The sequence below is a fragment of the Egretta garzetta genome, unplaced genomic scaffold, assembly GCF_000687185.1.
Source record: "Egretta garzetta isolate BGI_Z169 unplaced genomic scaffold, ASM68718v1 scaffold70, whole genome shotgun sequence".
NCBI classification, from domain to species: domain Eukaryota; kingdom Metazoa; phylum Chordata; class Aves; order Pelecaniformes; family Ardeidae; genus Egretta; species Egretta garzetta.
Genome location: NW_009258539.1, coordinates 1,375,466 through 1,384,419, shown reverse-complemented (window position 1 = coordinate 1,384,419; position 8,954 = coordinate 1,375,466).

Genomic DNA, 8,954 nt, shown 5'->3' with positions numbered 1-8,954 from the left:
AAGCTGAACGCTCTGGGAATGTTTAGAAGCTTGTGTTCTTTTCAGCAGTCTTGGACATAAAGCAGCTGAAAGGGTAAGCCACCCTATTTGGATTCTGGTTGTCCTCAATGATACTAAGAGGTTTAAAATGTTAAAATACTCTTTATAAAACAATGACGCAATAGGTTCCCTGATATTTCAAATCGCTCTTTGAAATTTCTAATTACCAATTTACAGTCGTTAAGTCTTTTTATATCAGTTCCCTTATTCCTTGAGGAGATGCTTAACCTCTGTCTCTGAAACTTGTTGTGTGAACGTTCTGGTCAATTGCAACATCTTTGCTACAAGGTACAGTGATCACAAAATGTGCTAGGGTGACCCTATGTACAATTAGAAATGAGGAGCTCAGCTCTACCACAAGAGTAAAGCTGCTGTAATTAATTTAAAGTAAAAGGGAAGCATTGTATGACTGACTTCTTCTGAGGGACCTCTCAGAGAGGCTTTTTCATGTGGAAGAACAGTACGTCTGGGGCAAAAATATACTGCATTGCGATTCTGATAGGCCAAGCACTGTAGTATCAGAAAGCTTGATCTCCTCTCTCACCTGCTTTTATCAGCAATAAGTTACTCAAACTGCAGCTTTGTAGAGCATTTTAGCAAGGCCTTTGAAGGAGGTAGAAAAAAAAAAAAAAAAAAGGATAAAACATGTTGCACATCTGCTATCTAGTACCAGGACTTCTAATGCTTTTGCAAGATGGGGCTGTCTGGGCTGTGGGTTCTTCATATTAAACAAAGTGAAGTGTTGATTTGCTTGAAAATTAGTCATGCTACAGACTTTTTGGTGAGCATTTACTTCAACTTGAGCTTCTTACCAGTCTGTATTGAATTAATGCATTCCTAGTTTACTTAATTCAGAGGCTTAATCAGATTAATATGCCACGTCAGATACTGGTGCAGAGTTTTAGAGGAACTAGTTTTTTAAAGGGACTGTATAATTAATTGCAAGTCTTTTAAGGCCTGCATGCCAGGTATACCCAGGTAGCCATATTGTCGTTGGTCTGAAGTTGGCAGTATAGAGTTTGTTTAAATACAGGACCTGCCCTTGAGATGCTCATCCTGTCGGCTCCATTGCAGCTGCTTGATGCTGCTGTAGGCTCCAATTTTACTTCTTAAAGCTAGTCTTAGGCTATTGCCACTTTCCACCATCTGTTTGAAGGGCATGTGTGAATTCCCACTTCTCGTGTTAGTACCAAATTCGTTTGCTCTCATGGCTGCAAGCCCCCAGCTGGTACTAAAGGTGCTTTTGAGCACTCTAATGTGCACTGTTTCTTAAATACCAGTTGCTTTATGCTGCACAAGCTACTCTTTGAACCACTCTACAGCCACTGTGCTTTAGTTTGAGCTAGGTAAGCAAGACACGTAAGACTGTGCAACAGTACTGGTCCTTCACTACTAATCAAATAGGCAATTACCATACTGATCCCTGAGCTGGGAATAGCCTTTTTGTATTTAGAATTCAGTTGATTAGAATGAAAGTGCTGTTGATGTCAGTAGACCTGCTGTTGATCATTCTCTTTAAGTCTTCCCAAGAATATAAATTGTAAAAAGATTTATGCGAAATGTCAGAAATTGTAGGTTTTGCGTACAGTGCTACCAGGAAAGCAATGAAACTGCCACGTGAAGCTCTGTGAAGGAAGACGATTGAGAGCGGAACCCACAGTTTTGCTTTCCAAAGAGAAGTTATTGCTGCTCTTCTGAGGCACTCCTGTGAGGCCAAGGAAGGGAGAGGGATGCAAGGAAAATACAGCCTGTATTGGGATCCTGTCCGCTGGAAGTGGAAAGGACAGGAGAGTCACTATGCAATATTCAGCAGCAAGCAACTTTCAGCCAGGCTGGGGAAGGCTTGACACAGTGCTGCCTGCTGCAGGGACTGGTGATCTGGTCACCAGGGAGAGTTTTTCCTCTGGGAGTTTGGCCTCTGGCAAAATATACTGATGTATTTGATTGGGTCTGCTTCAGGGTTCAGTCATACATTGTCTAGAATTCGGGCTGGGAGTGCCTAGAGTCCGGGTAGCTGCGTTCATGAAGTACTGACATTTCTGAAAAAGGAGAGAATTCAGAGTCAGAACTGAAGCCTGAGCATTGCTTCTGATATTTTGATTGGCAAGAGAAAGTAAGCCATAAAATAATGGGTTCTTTTAAGAGCCAGTATGCTGCTTTTTCTAGATAATTCCGCAGAGTCTAAACCTGGCAGAAGGGAGGTATAATCTAGGCTTTGCATATGCCTCAACTTCAGAGGCTTCTCTGTGGCAGGCACGGGAACTTTCAAAGTTCTTGCAGCCAACACACTGCTGTTGCAATGGCAAGGGAAGCCTAAAGCAGATCGTAAATGTGTAAATGTCATGTTCAAGTCTCAAGGAAGTGGAAACGGAGGAACCATGTTGAAATGTAAATGTTGAGCAACCTTGCAAAGGATTGCTGGGATTTATAGGTCAGCCTTAATGGAAGTGACAAGGAAGGACACTGCCAGAGTCTAGTGCAAGGAGATAAGCATCTGTCTCAAAACAAAACCCCACAATAACAATGACCTTTGCAATCCTATTACCGACACAATTTTTTGCGTATGGTGAAGTGGGTGCTTTGAGCTAAAATTCACAAATGTTCTCCAGAAAAAATTAAATTTTGTGCTCAAGTAAGGGTTGCTGACTATCTTGCATTTTTTATTTTTCTCTTCTGCAGGCCCTGAACCATGTTCTTAAGAATTTTCATCTTTTTAGAGGGGGGAGAAGGGATCCACACAAGTATTGCAGGACAGAAAAGGAGGCAGATCAGGGAAGACTGAAGTGGAACTATAGGATTTAAAATCCAGCAGAACAAAAGAAAATGGAGTAAAAGGGGAACCTAGAACCTTATTTCTTGTCCTGTTCTGCCACTAATGCAAGATGTTGCTATGGAGGAGCCACACTTACTTGCAAGGCACTGAACTATCAAGGGCTTCTATGGTGCGAAGGGTGGAAGAGAAATGAGTGAAACCCAGCTGGTATACACCGAAGCCGTGTCCCTGCAGGAGCAGGGCTGGTACCTGGTGTGTCACTGGATTCAAGGGCAAAGAATCCAACAACTCCCATTGTGCAGAGCTAGCACAGACACTGGCACCGTTGCCCCAAACCCTCTCCAGGCACTGCTTGCAACCACAGTCCACAGAAGGTCTCTCAACTGGGACCGCTCCTGGGCAAGTCTTTGGTCTTGCTGTAAAAGCCTAGCACTCTCCTGATCCAGTGGCAAAGTTGGGTCCCTCAGCTTGTGTTCTTTTTTGGGGGGGAAACATCTCTTCCATCTCTTGTAGTCGGTGGAGCACCAGCAGATACTGCAGCACTTTCCATGCTTCTCAGAGACCTGGTACAGTGCAGCTGCTGTGAAATCACCGTGCTGTTCTTTCTGCTCAGACTCGCGTAACACGTGTCCTGCATGACCAATGATGAGGTACAGGGTACGGAAAGCCGCATTCCTCTCAAATAAACAGCGCAGAAGCTGATGGATGGCACGAAGCCACGCATCCAAATAGCTTGCACCAGCGCGCTCTCCTGTCTAGGCTGCTGGAAAATCAATTGCCACAGGTTGTGTCTGCCTATGGCGGGCAGGAGATGGGTCTGCTGAAAGGCCACTATAAACCAGGAACTGGTTTAGGTGGTGCTCTGAAACCGAAGAGACTCTGACAGACGTCTGTAACAAAATTAGCAGTTCTTTTCTAGAATAGGTCCAAAAGGCACGCTAAACTGCAGCTGTACTCAAGAGTGGTTGAGGACCCTGAGCTTTTAGAATATAAATCCCATCCCTGAATAGGGACTTTCCTTGCCAGTGTGCCTTCAGAGTGTAGAGATTCTTCTGTTGCTGAAGAATAGCTTCACACAAAAGTACTCTGGCAATCAAATTTAGTAACACCATCGATGTCGCCCAACATCACCAAAAATACACAGCTAAGTTCTTGGCGTGAATACACATCATAAAATATTTAGGATGTTTCATAAGGGAAATAAAATTCATGGTTGCACCAAGTGTTTTTATAAAGGCAGTGGAAATCTGCTTTAATTATGTTCCAGTGCATGGATTTATCATGACAAATTTACATGCCCTTCATCTAGTGAGCATATGCTTTTCATTAGGCAACGGGGATAGAAGCAGTATGGCTAGGATAAATTCACAGCGATTTAGTTGGTAACTTCTAGCTGACACTGTAAGGTCACTGACTTGAAAAACTTCAGTGCTGCCTACCTACTTCCCTGATCAACCCCCTTATTTTAAGTACTTCCTTAAAATGCCATGGTCAAGGTACCCAAGGAATTGATTAAAAAAAAAAAGTCTGTCGCAATACCAGTGTAATCAATTACAGCGTTTGGAACACAGCAGAGCTAAACGGGAGCGCTAACTACATCCTACAGTAGGTCATCAATCAAAATCTTGACTAATGTACAGCATCAGCTGAGAAAGAAAAAAAACCTTTAAGTGATCAGGCAGCTCTCAACTAAGAATTTATTTCTGTCACTCTTGGCCTCTGCTGCAGCCAAAAAAAAAAAGGAAAAAAAACCATAAAACCAGCTGTAGCAATTATTTTCAATCGACCTATCGTCTCAAATGTTTCAGCTAGTTGACGGAGCCAGGAGGAGGCAGCTGGGCTCCACTGCCAGTGCTCCCCGTAGCTGAGCTGCCACCTCCACAGCTGCCAGAGCACCCCTGACTGGGGCAGCCGACCCCCAGAGAGTCCTCAGCCTTGCAAACAGGTGAGCCAGGATTACCTAAGCCCGGTCGGGTGCATGCGCAGCTCTGCCCTCTGGTTATTACATATCCTTGGGAACAGAGAGGCGCTCTTTCATGGCTGATTGTGGTCTTCTTCCCAAGGGAAATAAGTCAGAGTAGCTCTGAGTGACCCGAACGGAAAACGTGCTAGAAAAAGGAAGGGCGGTCAACTGCCAGTCACGCACGACGCGGGTGGGGTGAGGAGGCGTAACTGGAAAAAGCCGAAACTGAGATAACCGCTCTGTATGAATTGGTCTTGATCTCTTCCGTGCACGTGCGCACGCACCCGCAGAGTTATATTGGTCTTTGCCAATGAAACACTGGAAGAGGTTTCCTCCCCCTGTTAAAAATACTACTCTTGCTAAAAGGGGAAATATTTTTACATTCTTTCCACGTTTTAAAGGAGATTTTTAAAAAAGTATGCTCAATATTTTGCAAAAATGAGGATTTCTAAACTCAGAAGGCTAATAGGAATACATCCACCTAGAAAGATGTCCAGTAAAAACATCTGCAGGAAAACTGTGCCCCTACCACTAACATCCCAAAGGCTATGCTGTCTACCAGAAGCTGGCTTTGATGTGGGCTCCTTCTGGAGACAAAGACAATAAGCATACCAAAAATAAGCACAAGCGAATCACAAAAATAAGCATGCCAGGACACAGCTAGCACCAGCAAAGCGTAATGGCCTCCATGTCGACCTGCATCACAGCAGTCACTTTAATTTTGCCTTTGTCCCCTAACTACTGTTGTTTTTTTTTAATCCAAGGGCACGGAAGAGTCAGTACTGAAAGAAGGGAATACAGAGGGAGTCACAGGGGCCAGGCACAAAACTGAAAGAAATTATATCTCCTGCAGGCAGCTGCTGATGCCACGGGACACGTGCCGAGCCTGTGGCCGTCGGCCCCCTCCGTCCTCTTTCCTTGACTTTTAGGGAGCCCAGGGGCACAAGTTGCCGGTGTCCCTGCAGGGCCCCGTGCTGCTGGGCACAGGCAGCCCCCAGCCCCCTGCTGCTGCCCCATCCTTCCCCACGGCCCTGCCAAAGACCAGCGTGTCCCAACGGCAGCGGAAAGCCTGAAACTTTGGCAAGTCGTTTCAGGGCAGTGCTCCCTTGAAGTCCGGCTGCCCTGCCGACTGAGGGCAGCGCCGGAGCCTCCCATGCTCCTGGCAAGGGGCTAGCGGCCGGACAAACCCCGCCCGCCCAGGAACCTCGCTTGGGAAAGCAGCCTCTGATGTGTCGCAATTGGAGTCACGATCATCGTCATGAGGCCAGCTTCCTTGTCTTGAACAAGCAGTCTGGATTTAATCATCACAAGCAACCGTTCTGCATTTTAGTTCCTTCTCTGCTCCCTTTCGTTTTTTTCTTTTTTTTTTTTTTCTGTTATCCCAGCGGTTCCCAGGAGTATCACACAAGAATATCACCTTTATTTCTTCTTTCCACCCAGTGTTTGGCCACTTCCACGCCACAGACCTGATTCTTAACAAATTCCACAGCTGCTGAAATATTTGGATTGTTGGCAGCGGTAAAACAAGTCCCAGTTGCTATAAATTCCAGCACTGTGTAGGAGTCAGTTTCTGCAGCCTAAGTTAACTATTTGGCAGAGGGGGGGAAAGAAGTCTGAAAAGCTTAGGTCTTTAGACCCTATTGCCTGCCGAATTCCTTTATGAATTTCCTTGTAACATGCAACATAACCTTAGCTGGAAAATAAATACATTTACATTCTTACCTTCATTTTTTTTCCTCCTCAAGCTCTTCCTTTCCAGTCTCTGATAAAATTTGGTTTTGGACACATTTCTGGTTTTCAAAGCATTGTAGCCTCTGCACTACTGTCCTTCAAAAAGGTCTTTATCGTCTGTATCTCTTGCAAGCATTGGAGTAGCACAAATAACCAAAAATATTCTGATGGAACGAAGTATTGCCATGTAAAGTGCCTCATTTTCCTGCGATCTGATGTCTAATGCAAAACTTTCTCTAGCCAGAAATAAACATTTCTGATCTCGGACTCTCCCATGAACTGCAAAAAATAATGGTGGCTAAAGTATTCTAAGAGCTATGAATCAGAGCAGGGATCTAGAAAAGTCCAAGATGCAGGAAATGCCTGAAACCAAGGGGTTACGGTGATGGCAGGCTGTTGAACACCTCCCAGTGTTAAAAACCGCTGAGGCCGTGACTGGTCAGCTTCTGGGACTTTTCCACCTGAAGAGCCAGCACTGTGAAAGCGGAGGCGCAGGACGTAGCGTGAAAGATCCAGTTGTTTCTCAGCCCATCGAAGTCAGACCAGCTGCACAACTGCCCCGCTTTGCCGCAGCGCTGAGCCAGCCCCCCCCCGCTGTGGCCCAGATCATTCATCGTCTCACTTTTTGCAATTTACATCCGTAACTGCGCGTGCCGTTGCACGTGGAGCCCCCCTACTGGAATAGGAGGGCGATCCCAGCTGCCCCTGCCCCGTTTTGGGCTGTGTCCCCCCAGTACCTGCCCCAGGATGCAGGGACGGTGGGCAAAAGGCTGCTGAGGTCACCTGCCCTTGCTGCTTCTGCCGCGTTCCTGAAAACAGACTGGAGTAAATGAACGTTCAATAAACAGCCATCCGATGCGCGCAGACAAGAGAAAATAATTTCCCGCAATTGCCAAGTTTTCTTTTATGCTGCAGCGTTGCAAAAGAAAATCAGTTTGCAGCCTTAGAATCACGTTGTACTTGAAAGTGGCGAGGCTGCCGGGGACACCAGCTCCGAGGAGCGCCTGCTCCGACCTGGCAAACCTACCGCTGCCCTGAGAAACTCCCACCACCAGGGCAAATCCTGGGAGCAGCAATGAGCTTATGCAATGCACACGTGCCGGGGGACAGCGCTGGACTGCGTCTCTGTGCTCCATCAGAGTTTGAGCAATCAAATTTCTGCCCTGTCCAACACTGAAACACCAAGAAGGAGTTTTGGTGCTGAGAGCACAGAGGAAATAAATAAGTTTCCAGGTCGGAAACAAATTTATGAAGACAATCTGTGAAATGAAACAAAGTTTTCTCAGACTAAAGTCTATGAAATGCCAGATTTTGGCAACGCAGCGCTGATGGTCAGGACGTGGCGGGATGGAGGGAGGGAACCATGCACAGAGTGGGCACTCTTCCTCGAAGTGGACAAGAACAGAAGCGGAAAACCCCTCCTACTGCAAAATCTTGGGTTTGAAATACCAAAAATCTTCCATTCGAAGGGATACTTCTGTGTCCTTCCCAAGTATACCGCAGAGCCGGATAGCAAGTAACTGTCATATATTAAATAGTTAAAGAGAAAAAGACTTATTTTCATTTTCTTATGGATCCAGGTATATCCCAAGTAACCATGAGGTTAAAAGTACTCATATAAATTGAGAAGCCACTACAAATTCTAGGAAAATACGTGGAATGCAGAGAAAGCCAGGCTAGACAATATCTTTCCCCAGAAAAGTCAACACTTCATTTAAAAGAACATTTCCACTGTCATTATAAGCCTTGCTGTTTAAAACAACAAGAAAAAAACCCAACAAAAAATACCCCACTTGCTAAAGATAAAATTAGATTTGTTCTATCAAATCATCTGTGACAATGGAAGAGTGGAGGAGGAGGAGGAAATGCTGCATTTGCTAAAAGCTTTATTTTAACTCCTGATCTATGGAGGAAAACAACCAAGAGCTGTGCAGGGAGGAGAGCTGGAGGAAGCTGTTAGCCAGACAATAGCAGAGACTGTCGAAAACAGTCTTAGTTAGAGAGGGAAAATGGGGTTCTGACAGCAGCACCGTTTTTGTAAGCACATATCCAAAATTAGAGGTCAGAAATTGCCAACGTAGGCAGTGGCTCACAACTGAACCCTGGCTATTATTTGCTTTTTGTTCCTAGGGCTCCCATGTCAGCTTCTGCCCAAAGACTTCAAGGTGTAAGAATGAAATAGAGGCGTTTCAGGGGAAAAAAAGTAACAACCCAATTTCTCTGTGTAAAACATTATCAAAGCAGTCAAACGCAGCCAAATACGGGACAACGCTGCAAGGTCCTGCAAGTGGGTTCACCTAAAGTAAAAATAGAGTGCGTGTGTGTGCACACACACACGTATGTTAAGCATCCTCCCACAGCTGGAAACCAAAAGGTTAAACACATCTTTCTCTTAACCTGGGTTCAGAGCTGCATTTTTATTTAAGGGGGGGGGGGGGGTGTCCCCCC